At 34.7% G+C, this 19,710-nt stretch overlaps 1 long non-coding RNA gene and 1 other non-coding gene across 3 annotated transcripts; one reads left to right on the top strand and one right to left on the bottom strand.

Moving 5' to 3' along the window:
* Positions 1-1,183: 1,183 nt before the first annotated feature.
* TRNAN-GUU (transfer RNA asparagine (anticodon GUU)) lies at positions 1,184-1,257 on the bottom strand. The gene has a single exon. It is a non-coding gene; the product is annotated as a tRNA-Asn (tRNA).
* Positions 1,258-8,125: 6,868 nt separating this feature from the next.
* LOC145727187 (uncharacterized) lies at positions 8,126-9,316 on the top strand. Of its 2 annotated transcripts, none has more exons than XR_014177800.1 (3): positions 8,126-8,308; positions 8,943-9,086; positions 9,143-9,316. It is a non-coding gene; the product is annotated as an uncharacterized LOC145727187 (long non-coding RNA). The 2 variants fall into 2 exon arrangements; XR_014177799.1 differs by having other exon boundaries at positions 8,943-9,079; positions 9,143-9,315.
* The last annotated feature ends 10,394 nt before the right edge of the window (positions 9,317-19,710 follow it).

Raw genomic sequence — 19,710 nt, 5'->3', positions numbered from 1 at the left:
ACATTATTCTACACTTTTTTTGAAAATTATAGGCTATTAGCCAGCACAATAATTTCAGCACCCTCTTTTCTTGAAAATTGTATATAATTAGCCAGCACAATCATTTCTTCATATTCTTCTATTTTTCTCTTCAAAATTTTAGGCACTTAGCCAGCACAATTTTTTTTACATATTCTTTTACTCTTCTCTTCTGACAGTCTTCTTTAAAAATGTTTGGGCATTTAGCCAGTACAATAATTTTATACAACAATATTCTTCTACTCTTCTTTTGAAAATTTTGGACACTTATCCAGTTCAATTATTTTAACAGAGTCGGCCGCTCTTCTCGTGAAAGTTTTAGATTAGATTAGGTTTAGAAGAAGAAGAATAACACATTTATTCCGCAAATATCGGAAATTGTTATGTGTTCTGAATGTCGTGCTTTCAGTTTAGCTTAATCATTTCAAAATGCACATTATGCATATTTGATGACATGGAAAAAGTTTAATGTAATTAAAATTCTATGAGTACTACATTTATGACAAATAAATGTGCAAACGTCACATTCAAAACATTCACTACAAATATTACATTGTTGTTTTTTCCTATGTTTGTTTAATTTGCCACATGGTTGCCTAATTAGTGCAGTCGGTCATAGAACATGATATAAAATCCATAAAGTTTTTCCATAAAGAAAAGCACATTATTTTGGTTTAGTTTTTGACTTTGCAATGTGGCAACAGTGTTGAAGTGGATTAACCGAAATAGCCGAGTTTACCCAAATTCTTAACTCTGTATTGTTAATTCTTCATTGTTAATACTTATTTCGTATTCCTTAGTCATTAATTCTTTATTAAAGGTTGGTGTATCTGATTTTTAATTCTTAAAAATTATGTTTGAGTTACGTAATGGTCGATATGACCATACTAGTGCGATAAAATCAGTCATTATCGCACTAGTGATGTAATGAGTACAACAAGGCAATTATTATTGCACTAGTGCCAAAAAAATGGTTAAATCGTTGCTAAGCGTTGAATAATTGACTAATAATAATACAAAATTTAATAAAAATCTTTACTATACCAAATACTTTACTTTTTTTTTCTTCTATCTAATAATCTTTGACGTAATACTAGAATAATATTAGGTTATGAATTTTTTTTGAGTTTTATGATTTTGTACAGAAAAAAAAATAAAAAAGTTGCGCCCCCGGGTGGGCTCGAACCACCAACCTTTCGGTTAACAGCCGAACGCGCTAGCCAATTGCGCCACGGAGGCTCTGCAGAAAGCTTCACCAAGACCGCTACACAATCCTAGGTTATCATTCTAAACCTTACAACTAAATTAAATAAGTTTTTTTGGCTAAAACTTTTACAATACAAATTTCCTAACATTTGCTGGTGTTCAAGCCAAGAGACCGAGAAACGACAATCTCGTAAACGAAATAACAAATTCCATCCCTAATGGACTGGCATTCTTATGGGGGGACCTACACTCGACTTTCCCAAATTTATTGCAAATTGCCCTTTGGCAAATTACCCACCTACAAAGGGTTCGAACATATTAGTGCCAAGTGGGATATCGTGTGGAATTCCATCTCCAACCAAAAACGGTAAAGTGTACGAGTGTCGCATTTATATCGCATTGAACCCATTTCAGCAATTATCAGACCAAAGTCTTCCCACGGATTCGTACTGGTTAAATCAACAAAAAAACTGTCATAATGGCCGTATGAGTATGATTCTTAGTCATTCAACGGAACGGCGTAGTTATAGACTTCCTCTCTAAATCACAATCGTATTAGATTGGGCATGAGCCGCTCGCCTTATTAACGTTGACGTTTTTTTTTTGAACTTATACAAACATGAACGCGTAATTAACGGCGTTTTTCTTCCAAAACCGAATAAGGGTTAGCTAAATTAGAATGTCCAAATAATAATAATAATCCACAATCCACAAAATCGTGGACAACATCTCGCTTCAGCACGGGTGACGTATGTCAGTTGGTTTTTGAACCTCCTTTCATACAGATGGAGTTACATGCCTGATGAAGCAAAAAAGCAGAAACACGTGTCGCCGGGTTATCATCCTTGTTGGTATATCTACCGTTTTTGTGGTTCTTCTACCGTTCTCCTGTTTTTTTTTTTATATAATCTACAGTTTTTAACACCATTGCCATATTGTGGGTTGTAAAACATTTTATATATTGCGAATTGCCAAATCCACATTTTTCAGTTTTATTTTGCAGTGTTTTTTCAAGTTTGACACCGCTTTTCTACCTGACTGTACTAAATTTTGTACTGTTTTTTTCAAACGACAGAATAGGAAAATTAATGAGGTTTCTAAAAATGTGCTTAAAACAATCATTTCCTATCTCCAAGTTTCAGCCAGCGATTTTGTCTCTGACTGTGTTTTGGCAATTTTGACACCACTTTTCTCCCTGACTCCAGCAAATTTTGTAGTGTTTTTTTAAACTATCGAATAGAAAATTTAATGAAGATTCCAAAAATGTACCTAAACCAGTAGCTTTCTCACTCCAAGTGGGTTTTACAGGCGATTTTGTCCCTGACTATTCTTTCAAACTGTGTTTTGGCAGTTCAAAGTTTTACACCACTTTTCCCCCTGACTGTACCTAATTTTGTAGTTTTTTTTTAGGTTATTGAATAGGAAATTTAATGAGGATTTCAAAAATGTGCTTAAATCAGTAATTGTCTTACTCAAAGTGGATCTTACAGACGATTTTTTACCTGACTGTCTCTACAAACTGTGTTTTTGGCAGTTCAAACTTTGACATCACTTTTCTTTCTGACTATACCAGATTTTGTAGTGTTTTTTCAGACTATCGAGTAAGAAATTTAATGACAATTTCAAAAATATCATTTTTCAAAAAAATTGAAAGGTCTTTTTTTACTACTTTTTGAAATTCAATATCTCGGCAACATGAAAAGCTAGAGAGGCCAATTTTGGCTCATTTTGTAGTATTTTTTATCCTCTTTCTAATGGCGTTTTAGTGAAATCTATAAGAGTTCAAATAAAAAAGTTACAATCATTCAAAAAATGCCGCTTTTGCAAAAAGTGCAATTTTGGCAATTTTGTGCCTGATTGTTCTTTCAAACTGTGCTCCTGGCAGTTCAAACTTTGATACCGTTTTTCTCCCTGACTATACTAAATCTATTAGTGTTTTTTTTTGTTATTGAATCGAGAATTTATTGAGGATTTCAAAAATGTGCTTAGAACTGTCATTTTCTCACTCCAAGTGGGTTTTAAAGGGCGATTTTGTCGCTGACTGTTCTTTTAAATTGTGTTTCTGACAGTTCAAACTTTGACACCGCTTTTATCCCTGACTGTACTTAAATCAGTGATTTTCTCACTCCAAGTGGGTTTTACACGCGATATTGTATCTGGCTGTCCTTTCAAACTTTGCTTCTGGCAACTTTGACACCACTTTTCTTCCTGACTATACCAGATTTTGTATTGTTTTTTCAGGCTATCGAGTAGAGAATTTAATGAGAATTTCAAAAATGTGCCTAAAACAGTGAGTTTTTTACTCCAAGAGGGTTTTACAGGCGATTTTGTCCCTGACTGTTTTTTCAAACTGTGTTTTTGGCAGTGCAAAGTTTAACACCACTTTTCTCCCTGACTGTACTAAATTTTGTTTTTTTTTAGATGGAGAATGAAGAAGATGAAGAAACCACGTGATATCTGTCACGAATGTCAAAATTGGCCTAGAATCTGCAAAAATCACAGTTTTCGAAACGAGACGTGTTGAAACAATGAAAATCTGTATTTTTGAAGTATGGTTTATCAAACTAGCATTATTTTTTATCTCTACTCTCCTCTTTTTACCGTTTTTTGACCGATTATTCTACCGTCAATAAATATTTTGACTTGGCAACACTGATTTAGAGGCCGGAAGGGGGTGCTGTACGCAGGTGTATTTACATCAAGGTATACCTTTGAAGGTTGAAGAAAACAAATCAAAACCGTGCAAACAAATCTAGGGTAACTGAAGTCTTAAAATTTTAGATGTGGATATTTTAGTGTCTACTGTAGACTAATGCCTGTTTTCCCTACATTTTCAAGTCAATTTTAATTACAACTTAGGTTGATAAGTGACAAATTAGGTGCAAAATAACAAAATCTAAACTAAACATCTAAGCGGTTCTTAAACTCAACTGCGCCAATGTTGGGGAAACAGACATAAATGTCTTAATAAAAGCGCTGCATCTAGAACAATGTTTCTACTCTAGAAGGGTTGGTTTTTCTTTTTTTTAAAGACCCTAAAATGTGTACCAACTTTGCATCACAAACAGCAACTATAATAGCTATATTTACTGTAGATTTTGCTTTACTTTTTCTTATATTTTGCTCAGTTACCGCTGACTGACAGGAAGACCAATCACTTTCTCTCATACTTTTTCAATCCTAATAACAATAAATAATCGATAAAAAAAAATTATTACGTTAAACCTTTTATGAACCTTAAGCCTTAGGGTAAAATGTCCACATTTTCTATAAAAGAAATTTTGAAAATTTGCAATATTTTACTGGTTAAGTTAATGAGCAAACGCATAAAATTTTAAGACAAGAACGGTATTTAGGATTCACGTCAAAACAGCCATATTTCACAACCTCGCAGGGCATAAATTTCCCAGATGACAATCTGAATACCTCGAGGGCCATTTAAAATATCTCCTTTCGTCTAATCAATATCGTCTTTATGGGTTCTCGAAACAGAAAACAAAAATTCATGGGTTTTCTCGGAACCCAAAGACGCGGAGATGAGATTTTTTTATCATCGGGTATTACGTAAATCAAACCGGGACAAACGACTACCAAATTCTACCGGATTCTTTACAGGTGTTTTCGATGCTTATCGATGTCGAGTCATGTACACGAAACAGGCGGAAAAAGACAATAAAATCGATTCTTATACACCTGTAACCACCCTCGATTTGGTGGTTCTGGGGGTTTATCAACAGGTTCCCAACCAATAAATATTAATAAAGTGAATAAACAAAGTTTGCCTTCAATGGAACCGTTTCATCCGCAACCACCTGTTTATTAATGTATCTGGGTTCTTGGTTAAACATAACCACGGTCGGTCTGTCCAATAAAAGCTAAATATCTCGTAGAACACACAGAAGAAATCTATAAACACCCCTCTAAAAAGGTGCACCTTGTTTGTACTTTTCATTTTTATAAGGGATCTTTGTTGATTTTTGGTTCGCAGTCCCAAAATATTTTCTTCTAAATTTTGCCACTTTATTCCCCGATCACAATATCGCTTAATTAGAATTTCAGACGTTCGTATGTTTACCCACATGGAGACAATCTCGTCGACGTTTCGATTGTTTACGTTCGACTAGATAGAGAAGGCTTCCTCAGTAAGTTCGAAACAAATGAATTATGTTATTATAGGGAAGCGAATGGTTGGCGAAGATACAGTGCTCCGCGACTAATGCGATGTCGTCTGCTATTAATATACAGTGTGTAATTTCCGATCGAAAATAAAGTCAACGGATGAAAAAGCTGCATCTCATTAGTCAGGTTCAGCATCGGCTAATTCCGTTAATATTTCAGAATCCCGGTGATTATCTTAAATCAATAGTAATTTGGCACGGGAACCTAGCAAAATAAGACAACCGACCAGACGCAAAAACAAAACCAACGAACTGAATGGGTATTTATTTTGGGGTCTCGGGGGAGCTTACCAGTGGCGTATAACTTTAATTTGAAACATTTAAATTATTCCAGAATCCGGAATTACTTTACCTGATTTTTTTGAATTAATCAGCATTATTAGCTTTAGGTATATTAGTATAACAAAAAAAATTTGGCTTTGATGACGAAGACTTTTGAAGGAGGTAATACAATTTTTTCACTTTTTTGCCAGAAAATTGTCTACAAATCAAGAAAATGTACACGAACAATATTGGTATTGTCTATTTTAGACCATCGTGTTGAAACAACAAGGATTCTTGAACAATTTGTTAGAATATTTAATTTTTTTAAATATTAATAATTTTTAATAATTTTAAATATCCATTGCTTTATATACACAAAAATAGATTCTGCAATTTTTTTTCCTCTAAAAGTAAGTGTTGTTAGCAGTTTTTAACAAATGCAATGATCGAAAAGTAGTAGTCCATATGCAAACGTCAACAGTAATTATAGATAGTAAAGTGTCACTTTGCATGTAAAAACTAGAAATACTTATTTAATTTACTAATTTTTAAGCAATTTAACGATTAAACCCTTCATGTTAAACGTCTTATATCGTTCTCTTGAACCTTCGGTTTGGCAACGTTGCACATTTCCAGTAGTAAGGCAGAGGAATTTTTCCTATACTGAATGTTGCCAGGTCTACCGTTAAAACGGTATATCTACCGTTTTTGTAGTTCTTCTACCGTTCTCCTGTTTTTTGTATATAGTCTAACGTTTTTAATTACGCTATTGTCATTATGTTGGTTGTGGAACTTTTCATATACTTTTTCAGTTTATTGAATAGGAAATTTAATAAGGATTCTAAAAAAATTCTAAAACCACGTGATGTCTGTCACTATTGTCACAATTGTCAAAATTTTACTAGAATTTTCAAGAATTACATTTTAACACAGTTTTTTGAGATTTATGAATGTTATTTTGCCAATTGTCACGTGATCGTCTAGCTAAATAGTGTTCTGCAATCACGTGACAACTGTCACTAACGTCAAAACTGTTAAACCATGCACTAAAGTTGCAAAAATCAAGGTTTAGAACCCTTCTTTTGCAGTATTTGATATAAAACGTGTTTCTGAGATTTATGGCAGTTATTTTGCCAATTGTCACGTGATCGTCTAACTAAATAGTGTTCTACAATGACGTGACAACTGTCACTAACGTCAAAACTGTCAAACCATGCTCTAAAGTTGCAAAAATCAGGATTTAGATACGTTTTCTCACAGTATTTGATATACAACGTGTTTCTGAGAATTATGACAATTATCACGTGATCGTCTAGCTAAATATTGTTCTACAATCACATGAAATCAGGATTCAGAAACTTTTTCTTGCTGTAGGTATTCGATATAAAGCCTGTTTTTGAGTTTTATGAATTTTGACAATGGTCACGTGACTGCCTAGCTAAACTATCCTTTAAAACCAGGTGATCTGTCACTAATGTCAAAACTTAAAAAACAATTATTAATGAAGAAAAAAACTGATTTTTGAAGTACGGCTTTTATAGTAAGAATCATTGATTACAATTTTTGACGACTATTAAAAAACACTCTGTATAATAATGTAAAATTAATGAATTTGTTTTGATCTACCGTTTTTTGACTGATTATTAAAATTTTTTTTTTTTATAAAAAAAAACAATAATTATTAATTAATTATTTGTTAAAAAAATAGTTAGCTTGTAATAGCTAGTTATACCTAAATTTAGAGTATCCACTTAACATTTTTATCGAAAAATTGTACTCTTCTTTTATTTCGATAAAATAAACGGTTTTCGAGATTAATCGATTTTTTATTGAACTGCTTAAACCACAATGTACTTTTTTTACTTATTTACTTTTTTTTATTAACTTTTTTTGTTCCACTTTAATTTTCCAAATTACAAATGACCATGTCTAAAATCCAACTGCTCTTTTCTATACTAGTGTTCGAAAATCAAAGTTATTATTCTAAAATTGAAAGTACCTTTTCTGAAATACAAGATACAAGTGATATTTTTCAAATCCATCTTATGGTTTCTAAAATTCAACTGACGCTTGCTAAACTACATGTGTAAATGGTGTTGTTTTGACTTCCGACCATCATCAAACTCAAAAACATATCAACTAAACTAATCTACACTAGAACAAATTTAAAACTATATGAAAGGCACAGGAAGAATATATGAATAAAAAAACAAAAAAAAGTTTCTACATTATTTTTAGTGTAATTTTTAAGATAAAATGATTTATGCACGCAGTTACTGTCTCCAAATTTGCCTTACTTTCAACAAATTCCACAATATTAATATTGATGCTATCAAAATAATTTACATTTTTCTGTTGGCGATGTAAATAATTCATAACAGCTTTGACGTCATTGGAAATATAAACAAGTTATGGTTTGACGTTATAATCTAGTAGCCCAGACGTGCGCCACTGTTCCGTTAAAACTGACAGGCCAAAATAATTTCTTCAATATGATTGTATAAATTCCGCGGCTAAACTACCCATTAGTAGAAATTTACGGGGTTCGTTCAATTTAATTTCGTAAACGGCGGCAATAAGTTTGATTTTCGATACGCGTACCGGATAAATCTATCAACAACGCCGGAATGCAAATAAGTAGTGTAAGTTTAACGCCGCACGCGTTCCATATATTTAGGAATGCGACTCGAAATACGTCCCTTGATTAACGATCTTCATTAGATCTACATTATTTCGCAGTCCGCAACCCGAGAAGAAGAAGTAGAAGAAGAAAAAGGCTGCTCACGAAACCGCAACAACCACACTAGTGTGCGATAAAATCGATCTTTTCGTCTCATAATTTTGTTACGGAGCTTATCGCTATCGGCGATCGGGAAACCGACATTTATTTCGTTACCAAGCGGGAGAGGTTGAATAATTTTTAAAAAACAATAAGCACGTCAACACAAATCTTCAGTGCTTTAACATCTTCATCAGCACGAAGTCACCGTTTAGGTTTATTGCGGGTCTACTTGGATATGGTGTCGTACTGCTCAAAAGTTTACCTACCAACTGTGTTCCTAAATTCACCTTCTATACCCTTTTAGTCTGTTTGGTCTCCCTCCTGGAAGAAGGTGTCTAAATTGTTTTGCCTTTGCAACTTGTACAGACTTAGAGGAAGTGAGATAACAAAAATTTTTTATCAAATTGCTTGTTAGATTCGACAGGACATTCGATCTGATTGGGGGTGGTAAATTCCAGAACGCAGCCGTTTGACTAATAAACAATTCTATTCAGGTAGCAAAAACGACACAAACCAAAGAGTCCTTACTGCGGCGGTACCGCGGGTACTACATCACGACCATAATTGCCTGCCCCGACCAAGAAGTGCGAGATCGCATCTTTGCCCATAAATATCAAAAATAAATACCTGAGTAAGAGGTTATAATGTTATTCCTTGTGTTTTATGATATTTCTTTATTCCTTATGGCCTATAGAGTCGGTTACGTGCAACCATGCAAGATCTCTGCTTTGATTCGCCCTCTATACAGGACATCGCCTTCCATTATACCGGGTGGCCTCGTAATATATAGTCAATTTATATACTGCATAACATAACCAATAGAACTAAAGTTTAACAAGAAAACCTTTTATTATATTTTACTTGGCAGTGTTCAGATCAAAGATTTGGAATCTAATATTGGAAATGTCAGGTGACATTAGCTGATGTTTAACGTAGATATACCTCAATTTCAACAATCAAAATTTGCCGTATTGAACTGGAGACAAACCAAAACTATCTGTTTCCAACTCATTTGGCTTCATGTCTTCAACAAGCTGAACATATTAATGAAAAGAAAACAGAAGATATCAGGTTGAAAGACAGTTATTAGACTATGGAACAATGAGGAAACCCATAACCCACCCTAGGAACAAGACCAAAAAATGATATGGGAGACAGGCTATAAATCAAAAGGAAGATAAAGCAAAGGGACCAAGATTGTCTCTTAGAAAAAATCAACAAATTAAAGAAATGGTGTGCTAAATGCATGTACTATAGTCGTCAAAAGAAGACTGTAAGGAAGATATTCCAAATACATTGTCGTTATAAGGCAACGAGGATCTGTTATGGCTCCTTGGTTTGGTGGCCGGCGGTGGAGAAGATTTTCGTATTTCAGAAACAGGCGGGTTTGCAAAGACTAGCTGTCTGGCCATAACCGGCGCAAGGAGGACGACACCGAGTCTCGCATTAAACGCCCTTCTGGACCTTCCTGAGTTACCTCTGTGGATACGTAGGGAGGCCACTGAGGCGCTACAGAGGATGGAATTCGGCTCCACAAGGCATGACAACCACCTGCGTCAAGGACATGCAAGTATTGCGACCGCCATGCTTCGGGATATTACAGTCCTGAGGACAAAGGTGGTTCCACCTGACAGCAGACTTAGGTTCGAAAGGAAGTTTAAAGTGGAAAAGTACCGACAGGACACCAACAAGAGGGCATATTTTAGGGAGTGAATCTTCTCCGACAGTCAAGCCGTCCTAAAGGCACTTTGCAGTGCCAAGATGGGCAACATTTCGAAAGTGTCAGAGTAGAAGCAGGTAAAACTAGTGTGGATTGTAGGATACATCCCGAACCTTACATAGGATTAAGTAATAGACAGGCAGCAAGCGCACTAAGGTAAAGGCGCTTGAAAGTAGCACAGAGACGTGGAGAAAGAGTGCAGAAAGGAGTTGATTGAAATCCCAAGTGATACCAAGGCAACATCCAAATTGTTGATGTCAAGGAGTCGCTGGGCCTTAAAAACCCTGGTTGCTGTCCTGCCAGGCCACTTTGTGGAACGGCGGAGGAAACATCATATCATCTAAAGTAGGTCTGCCATTGCTGGTCGTCTATCAGGAGGCGCTTTCTTGCGGCCTCTACACTCTCCTGCAAGGAACTGCCTTCCTTGGAGTGGGGACGAATCGTTGCCAGGATAATCTGATTCAAAACTTACCAAGAACAAAGAAGAAAAATATACTTTCGCCGGTTTTCTTCAGACGTCATTTCAAGACCAAAAATTGGATTCGAAAATTTTCCTTTAATTCATTTTTTGGTCTACAAAAGTAAAAAGTACGTGCATCTCTGAATTCAAAGTGAAAATTTTAGAGAGTGTATTTTACCGCACTGATATGCGTGCGGTAAGTATTACTTGATGTAAATAACAACTGTTGATATGTTGTTGGTATTAGTGTACTGATTTTAAAGGTAAAACAAGGCCACAATGCTTAGGTTTGGTTAGGATTCTTAAGCAATCGAGACTGTTCGAGATTGAAGCTCTTGGGTTTGTATACTTTATTTTTTAGTGGTTTTTATTCACTATTTAAAAAGACAGCTAAAATTCACAAAACTGCATCGAAAATATGTATATTCGGAGATAACTTGTGATGAAGACAGAATCTTGGCAAAAAGTAGCAAAGAGATCACAAACAATTCCAATATTCTTACATGCATGAATAAAGGAGAACATTAATAATAAATCTTCTGAGTTTCTTAAGTTTGATAACTGTACCTGCATAAAGTATTTTGCTTTTTGTTTATATTTAAAAAATACTATTCAATTCACTAATTTTTCAGGGTTATTGTACTGTTAACTACCCCATTAAAAAAAGGTAAAAAACAAACAAATTCGAGGTGACTGTAGAATGTCCTTTAAAAGCTCATTAGTCAGTTGTCGATACAAATCGAGATAAGACGTTGGATGCCGATGTCCGATTGTTTTAACGCGCCTCTGCGCGATAATCATTAGTATTAAAACGACAGAACATCGAGCCAAAGCTTGACCGTTTTTATAGCTTCTCGGGACACGAAAGCATCAAGTCTCATAAAATGTTTCTCCATCATTATCGATTTGTATAGAGTAGCATCGGTAACGTTTATGCCTGCATATACACCAACATGGTCGCATGGGTGGCCACAATTAATCGATTCAATGCTGGATTAATGACAAAATTCCAACTGGACAGCCGAATTAATCTATTCGATGACAAATTGAATCTTCGGGAATTGGTAAGAGGGAGCGGGGACAAAGGCAAACCAGTTTCAATTGCAATGACCGTTAATCGATTATCTTTGAACAATACAAAGAAGCGCATACATATAAAAAAAAACGTTTACAACCACCCTTTCAAGTTTTCTTTTCAACCCCTTACCAGGTTCTGAAAGGTATTGAATAAACTAGATTTCTTATTTATCAACGGTCACTGAGTGTAGCAGACAAAAGAAACCAGTCATATATTGCCAAAACCGTTAATTGAATTTTAGTTTATGTTTTTCGTTTTTTAAAGTTAAATCAATTTGGTCATCGTTTGGTTAGATTAATGGCGGATTGTAACATATTAGGGCTAACTTCTTTTTGAAAACAGAAAAGGCTTACAAAACAGCTAATTGACTCAAAGAGAAACAGCTAATATTCAATAAAGAAAAAACAAAGTTAGTAATTTTTAAATAAAAAAAAAAAACGATTAAATGATTTGGAACGTGTAATTTCTTATAGTCTCGATACATTTTTGTCATTGGATAGGCATATTGAGCACTTAGTCTGGCAATATGTAAGCTGAGACTGCGTAAAAATTATATATCATGCTAATTTTGAATCTGTACTGTTATATGGAATAATTTTTTGGAAAGTAGATTTTAAATTTAACTATTTTTATTATAATAAGATTGAGTAAAATAAGTAGTTGTAGAGGTGTAAAGAACTAAATGTGTTAACAGTTGGTTTGTACATTTTTGATGTTTGTATACAGAGCCTTAACATGATAAGTTAAATTGAAAACTGTAAAAATTCCAATATTAACAGAATAAAAAACAATCAAAACATTTACGTGACCCCAATAAATACAGTTTTGAACTTGAAAATTGTCTGGGACGTCGAATTGACGCTGTCAAAGACCAAAGTGGAAAAAATTGAGTTTCAAGTCAGTTACAAATAGTAGTCATTGACTCCAGCTGTTAACAAATGATATTTAAAAAACCTCCTCAATTGACAATTGACATATAAATGCACCTGGTGCAATAATATGTTCCAGGTGTTTTTACAATCCCATCCCTAATCTACACGGAGTAATGAATTCAACTGTCATTGTAACTAGCCCTCACTTAAGGATATACAAATTCAAATTAAAAAATGTTACAATCAAATATCTGTTTCGCACGTAACTTGAAAAAAAAATATACCTAGAAAAAATTGAATAAACAATATTATACCAGTGAAAATAGGTTCACATAGACGAATTTTTCCACGGAATGTTTCGGATATAGTAAAACAAATGACTAGATGTTTTTTTTACGTTATCTATTTTAAATTGTCACTACAAAACTTTAAAAACAACTCCGAAACACAACTACTTTTACATACTCATTCAAGTTCTAATCTCAATATATTCCATCTTCCAGTTTTTGGTTGCAAATCCTCTTGACTCTTCCATCCTCTGCAAATGTCCGGCCCATTTAAGTCTTTGTAATCTTATTGTTGTTTCCAGATCTGCTTCTACAAAGAACTGCTAGATCTCGTGGTTGTATCTTATTCTCCACTGTTCGTTTTCTTGGACCGGTCAATATATTCTGCGTAATATCTTTCTTTCGAATGCGTTCACCATTGTTTCCGCTCTTTGGGAGAGATTCCAGGTCTCGCTTCCATAGCATAACACTGGGCGTATTAGTGTTTTATCAAGTATCAGTTTGTTGTTTTCCTGTGGACATTCCCTGATCTGATTATGGCCGAAATGTGGTTGTATACTTTATTGGCATTACTGATTCGTCGTTGGATCTCCTTCATCTCGTCCCGTTTGCTGAATATGTTACAGCCTAGGTAGGTAAAGTCATTGACCACCTCAAAGTTTTGGTCGCCTATTGTCATGTTCTGGCCTCTCCTCCTATTGCTTCGGGTCTGTATTAATACTTTGATTTTATCTTCATTCACTTTTAGGGCCACTTCTTCAACAGCGCCTTCTAGTTGTATGTAGGTTTCTTTCATTGATGTTAGGTTTCTTACAAATATGTTTATGTCATCTGTATACCAGGTGTCCCAAACACCAAAGAGCACTCGAACTCACAGGAGACGAACGAGAGGCAACGACCCACCAACTGAAGAAGAGTTGAGAAAAGCAATCAAGTCGCTAAACAACAACAAATCACCAGGTATGGACAAGATTCCGTCAGAATTAATAAAATATGGAGTACCACAACTAGCAAAAGCGGTAACAGACCTAATCAAAGAAATATGGTGAACCGAAAAAATGCCGAACAAATGGAGAATCTGTCCAAATACGAGGATGCTAGAAAAGCAACTCATAAACTGCTACGAAGAAAGAAAAGAGCGGCCATTAACAAAACACTGCTACAAATAGAGGAGGACTTTAAGAACAACGACACCAGAAAAGCATACAGGCAAATAAATATATTCACGAAAGGTTTCCAGCCAAGCACTAGCCTATGCCGAGATGAGACAGGACAAATCATCGGAAACGAAACACAAGGGAGGTGGAATAGTATATTTCATTACCAGTACAGAAATGAGGATTTTTCCGTGCGCGCGTGACAAATTCTCGTGTGAGGCGGAGCCGAACACGGGAAGTCATGAAAGAACGGAAAATCCATTTCTGGACGAGTAATGAACGATATTTTTTATTATACTTAGGTACCTGAAATCAACATAAACAAAAAATAAAATATCGCAAAAAATTATTAAGAAAATCGGGAATATTTATTTTTATTTTTAAAACAGTAAAAATGTAAGTACATACAACTCAAATTAACAAAAAAAATACAAGTAGGTAATTCTAAGAAAATTAATTTTGGACAGAACCGTTATTATTAATAGTAATATTTATTGTACAATTCGTATTATTGTTGAAGCTCAATCCCTTTCGCATTTCTTTTTGTTGAACTAAAGATGTTGAAGCGGAGTGTTCGTGTGTGCTTTGGTTCTCTTGATTGACTGTTACAGATGTTGTAGTTTCTAAGTTACAAGGGCTAAACAACTTCCGTGATACTTCAATTTTTCTTTGTATGGACTCTTGTATATATCCTTCTGCTACATTGGAAGAAAGCCATCCTCCGTGTCTTTTCAAAGTGAGCAAATCACCGCCGTTTTCCACCAACATGGTTGCTGAAGAGCGCCTTAGCCCATGTCCGGTATATTCTTCGGGATTTTTTAGTTTTAGGTATTTTGCAACAAGTTTTGGAATACCACTGATAGTATGGCACCCAACATGTTGAGCGTAACATCTTTGGTTTCGGTATGCAACAAATAATCTTCTACTCTCCATATGTTTAGGGCGGAGATCTGCCTATTTACGGTAAATTGTACTGGGATCGAATTTGCAATTTTCATTGGTAATGGTAAAACTTCTTGACCTGTGAGTTTTTCCATCTCGTAAGAACACGACAAGGAAACGCCCATTATCTTCCACATCATCTAAACTCAAACGTATTAAATCATCTCTGCGGCATGCACCGAAGATGCCAAACACTAAAATTACTTTTGCTAGTAGATATTCTCCATCTGAAGCTTCACATAAAAATTTGGTTACTTGTTCTGCTGTAAGAATCTTGGATTTCTTTGGTATATATCCTACAGCTTGTCGTTTCAAAAAAACAATCGTTTTTGGATATTGATGGTGAGTGTTTTCTTTTATTGCCAAACAACTCTTTAACATAGAGAATCGACTCCATAAAGTGGAGGATTTCATAGTGTTGGCTTTTTCAGAAAAATATACTAAAAGAATATCGTCACTCACAATTTTGATTCGTTTCTGAGTCCGCCATTCGGTAAAACTGTTATATTCTTGTTCATATCTCAACCTGGACTTCACTGGTAATAAATCTGCACTCACTCCTGCCGCTCGTTGTAAGATATTTTCGGGAATATCCCGATTTTCTTCACAATCTGAATTCATTTTTGCAAAATGTAATAAATACATAAATACTTAATTTTCACTGACAGAAAATAAAATTTGTCATTAATAAATAAATCGTTGCTATAGACACATTACTCGTTTCTTTTTTTTCTTCGGGTTGCCATAGGATATCTAGTATCATGGATATCTATGTTTATTATTAAGCGCACGGAAAGAGGGATCGGGAAAAAATTTCCGTGCGCTGTTCCGAAAACGTCATATTTACTGTATTTTATAAACAGTTGAAAATGTAGTATTTTCTGTTAAGTATAATAAAAACCCAAGGGAGGGGTGGGAATTGGGAGACACCTGGTATAGTTGAAAATGAACTGAATTTCTAAAGATGTTAAAGATATTGTTCTAGTATTTTCTAGGATAGGTTGAGTGTTGTGGTAAAGTAAAGGGTGGGGTTGGGAGGTTAGTTAAAGGGAGCAAGAGTTCGCGTTTTAAAGCAAAGTTGTGAATTCCAACGTGCACCCTTTCGACAAAGCACGAAGCGGATCAAAGCGGTCTTTGCTTCGAACTATGCGAAAAATTAATATTTAACCGCGATTATTGCCGTTCGACGTCGGAATTACGTAGATTACGAGCACTTTCCGGTCGGGCTTTGATGTCTTTGAGTCGCCGAATTCAGGTATATAAGTTTCATGGGGGGATGGAAAAATTGCGGGTGGATAATTAAAAAAATATGTACCTCTACGCCAGAGCCTCATTGTGCGGAATAGAGAACAAAGCGCTTGTGTGCCAAAGCCAAATAAAAACGGCTAACCCGGTTGTTGATTCGAACTGTAAGGCCTTATCGTTGGGCCCCATAAATCCATAAAACGAGACGAAAGCCTAATTATAAATATTTATTTCTGGATACGTAAAGCCTCGAAAGTGGTGTTTATTTTTGTTAATGCCGTGCGTGATTCTATTAAGGGCATAAATTAAAATCACATGTTGTATACACTAACAACCTGTAAGAATTTCTTACAGGAGCAACCCCTTTACGAAATATTGTCAATGTTTGATCTCCTTTAATAAAATTTATTGTCCACCCTCCTCACGTTTATTTTCGGATATTAATCACCTCAACCCTTCGGGCCCGATTTCTGTTCCCCCCCACCTTTTCGGCTACCCTTATTTATGCCATTTGCACTCCCTTAGATGACGTCCATATATCTCGTGTCTCCAACGTGATTCGGTCCGCGCTCATGTCCATAACTCATGCATATATTAAAAGAGACCTTTATGATTTCCAGTCGGCGTGGAAAAGATATATGTGACGTGACTTTCACCAAAAAGAAAAGATGTATGAAAGTGCTAATAGCTTTTCCTTTTGAGGTCGCTTTGAAAACTAATTTATCGGAGCTTCGGGTAACCAGTCTTGTCATCTTAATGAATGATTTTCGACCGGTATTATCCTGTCACTGTCTTACACTTATGTTTTGTCTCCTTTTTTTGTTATCAATTATAAATTATGATCCAATTAGGCTGTTACTAAATGGGCTGAAATAATATTTAAAACTTAGAGTAAAAAATAACAAGGAATTAAATTAGCTGACAAACATTAACTACTGTAATTTTTCTCTCTTCTTATCTTTATTTGCAACTTAAGTTCTCAGGGTTCCCTTATATTAAAAAAAAAAACATATGAATGTTTAGGGACTATACAGGTTGCCACAAATTCGTGTCTAAGTATGGGGATCTCGAAAACGGTAAGAGATACAGAGTTAGTTAAAGCGAGGCAAAGTTGCGGAATTAGGAATTATTTAACATTTAAAAACATCACTTTCGGAAATATCCAAAAAATACGAAATTTTGGAAAAACGTTTATATTTTATTGTAAGCTTATTTGATGAGTTAATTTAATTTTATTGACACTTTGTCATTGCAACTTTTTTCCTCATTATCATTAATCTCATTATCAACTTAATTTTTTTAAATGCGACCCTGTTTTTTTAAAGCAGATTTTGAAATTGCTTTGTTTTTTGATTTAAATGATGTGCAACACTTGATTAATTTGAATTTTAGGTTCATACATTCTCTAATATACTTCAGCAAATTTGGAAATAAATTTTAATGTTGAATGTTTTGAATGTAAATGATATTCTTAACTATTTTAGGATGAACAGAAAGTGTGCCACCTTTATTCAAAATTCACGGGGTATCAACGGTGAAAGATTAATGTATTCCTTGCATTACTTTAAAATAGCTAAACATCGATTTCAGGGGCGTAGTCCAGTGGTTTACCTCCTACAGAGTGTTGCCCGACGGGACGCCCCTATAAATCAAAACTACTGATAGTATTAATATAATTTCAAGAACGGGCGCAATTATTTACGTGTCAAAGGGAAATTTATAAGGTTGGTTTGTTAAGGAAAAGACGGTCGGTACCAGCTGGGCACCACGTAGAGGATTAATTTTACCAACGTTTGGTTCGATCGCCTCCCAAACTGAAGAAATCGACCAAAAAAAAATTGGACCGCAAAACGACTTCCATAAACAAGGAGTTGTTGCCTTTCTCCAAACAGACGACGTCACTTTTTGCCTGTTCCGTACATATATTAGGGAGATTTACCGATGTTTGCTCAATCTGTGAGGATCAAAATTTTATGTGATTAATTACGAGAAGGGTTTACATCTTGGCTTGTAAAGGGATAACTAATGATTAGTAAAGACGCGGTGCGTGTCCCGATGAGGGACAAGGGACTTTTCCTCCATCCTCCCCTCTCATTTTGTCGTGTTATTATTTATTGTCCGTGTTTATTAATACTTGTCACTCCTTACAATCAAAATATTATACACACACATCACTTAAGGTATGCAATATTACAAGTCCCTCTAGGGGGAGAATAATGTTGATATAAAGTGCCAATATAATATACCACAATTTAAACAACATTGGGATGACTAGTTTTGAAAGTTTTGACAGATAAAAAAAGTTTGTTAATATTCTTGGGAGATTTACAAAATAATCAGTTATTGAAGTTTTAAAAGGGCTTCTAACAAAGTTCTTTAAGTTTCTATTTTTTGTTTGTTTTTTCTCTATTTTAGCAACATTCCAGATTTTTCTCCATCCCATTCATATTACAGAACATAAGATGAACGATACCTGTAAATCTATTGAATATTTTGAATTATCTGTTTATCTACTTAATTATAAACACCATCATCAGTTAAGATAACATTTATAGGTAATCTAATTTAAAAAAGGCATAACCTTCTTAATTTCCAGACGCACCTCACGCTATCAAAAAAACAAATTTTAAGTGTAATTGAAGAAACAGTCACATAGTCCACAGTAATCAAAAAACGTAAAGAAACTAAAAAAGAGCACTCAATTTGTCACAGCAGAGAAAGAAAAACACAATTACTGGAGTTGAAGAAAAGATAGCAGTTGAGGCAGTATTTGCACTGTAGTAAAACTACCTGAAGAAGTACAGGGTGTCTGTAAAAAAGATAAAACGAAAGCGCGTTTCAAAACTACTAAAAATGAGAAAAAAATAGCACAATTATTACAACAGAACAAGAAGGTAAGCAACCTGAAAGTGTAGTGAAACTTGAAAATTAAATCACCATTGATGGAAGGTCTAGTACAGCCCAAAAGGTACCGAAGGTACTGAAGGTTATCGAAGAGCTACTAAAAGATATTTAGAAAGTTACTTTAATTGAAAAACAAGAAAAAAACATACAAATTATCACGAAAGGAAAGAAAAGGAACCCTCAAGAAAAAAAAAACAAACAGAAAGGCTGTTAAATTTTACTAAAATCATGTCAATAAGGACAAATTTAGTTGAAAACGCATCACTGGCAAAACGAGATTTTCCATTGTAACGAACAGTGATGAGAAGCAAAGTCAAATCTGATTTACATTGTTTAAAACTGGGTATGTGCCAATTTACACAGTCAAACCACTAGTTATAGTCTGTTGACCAGCAAAAAAACGTATGTCGGTGATTAAATGTCATATGGATTGATTGTCAAATTGAGGCAGAGGCTACAATAAATTATATATTATATGACCAAACAAATCAATCTTCATATACCAAAAATTATACAATTCTTAGAAGGTTTAGAACACTTTTAGAGGCTTCTGGCAATAAAACTATTCTAGGAAAGGTTAACACACTTGTAGAAGCC

The sequence above is a fragment of the Ips typographus genome, linkage group LG3 (genome assembly GCF_016097725.1).
Source record: "Ips typographus isolate SLU linkage group LG3, UJ_Ityp_2.0, whole genome shotgun sequence".
Taxonomy (NCBI): Eukaryota; Metazoa; Arthropoda; class Insecta; order Coleoptera; family Curculionidae; genus Ips; species Ips typographus.
Note: the sequence above shows the minus strand (reverse complement) of the source record. Positions and strands in the feature narration are given on the sequence as shown.